The following is a 1,343-nucleotide window of genomic DNA, read 5'->3' as shown; positions in this document are numbered from 1 at the left end:
CACAAGCACCCAGTCTGTGGAGCTCTGTGACAGCGGCCTGAGCCTGCGAAGACCCATTTGCGCTCTCCAGTTCCGGTGAGACCAACACTCTTGCCTGAGCCTGTCCTTGCCTCAGGAATACAATGAAACAAAGTAAAAGTAAAGAGTAGAATAGAATGAACCTCAACAGAGCTAATATAAACCAGAGGGGCTGATCTATGAGCCTGGCTCGCTGGGCTTGACTACCGTTGCCGTGGGGATCCTGCGACTGTCTTGAGCCTGAAATGCTCAGGCATCAGAGGGCCTGACTCCCTGGGGATCCCAAAGGGAACAAGCCCCCTCTTACGAAGTCTGGATTTGTGGCCCTGGTTGTGTTTGAAAGTCTGTGGTCCTTGGTATCGTAATAACAGATTCTGGAAGACGCTGCCTGGGACCCGAGCGAGCTGGGCGGGGGGCAGAGCTGACCACCTAAACAGGAGGAGGCAGGCATCCAGATGCCAGCTCCCTGGGCCGCCTCTCACAACTGAAGTTGTGGCCACCTGAGCCGTGCCAGCCGGGAGTCTGGTTTCCTCACTTGCACCGTGAGGGCTTCTGTAAGGTGGCTTTCCATCACTCTGGTGCCAGCCTTCTGTGGAAGGGAAGAATCTTCCGGGTAGAAGCATTTTGTGAGAACCCTAATGCTGGTCACGAGACAGCAGGTGTCGCTGAGCACGAGATAACGTTTTGCCAGACCTGCACTCATGCCTGCCTCTACACAAAATTTAGGGTCTCATGGCTGTCCTCCAACCTGTTGCCAAACGTGCAAAACAATTCCATTTCTTAAATATGAAGCCATTAAAAATATTACAGCATAGTTACTCTCTTGGGTTATTTTATTGAGAAAGAAAGAAAGAGAGGGAGGGAGAAAGAGAGAAGGAAACATCTTGCAAGCAAGCGGCAGTTAAGTGGAATTGTCAAGTTGGACGAGTGTCAGGACAGAAGGAGCCCAAGCAGCGCGGCCTGACGCCGGCTATCACTGCACTAAGGAGATGTTGCTGCCCACGTTTCCAACCAGGAGTGATCTCTCTGCTCCCCACGGTGTCTCCGAGGCTGCTGCCACTCTGCTGCGCCTGGGCTGCTAGGCGTCCGTGGGCCTTTGATGTGCACATCTAGCAATAAGACAACGTCGGAAGGAGCCCTAACTCTGGGGGAGGGGTCACAGATGCAGTTCTACGTGCCCTTTGCTAGGAGCCTCTGAGTTTGGAGTCTCCGGGGCTGATTTTCGAGCAAGTTCCGAGGAGAGAAGCCAGAAAGTTCCCTGGAATCCGTAGTGAGAGCTCATCTCTAATAAAACAAAATGTTACCATTCATCTGGAAGGATTTCA

Source organism: Mustela putorius, unplaced genomic scaffold (assembly GCF_011764305.1).
Source record: "Mustela putorius furo isolate JIRA1106 unplaced genomic scaffold, ASM1176430v1.1 tig00004033_pilon_pilon_pilon, whole genome shotgun sequence".
Taxonomy (NCBI): Eukaryota; Metazoa; Chordata; class Mammalia; order Carnivora; family Mustelidae; genus Mustela; species Mustela putorius.
This window is presented reverse-complemented; position numbering follows the sequence as displayed.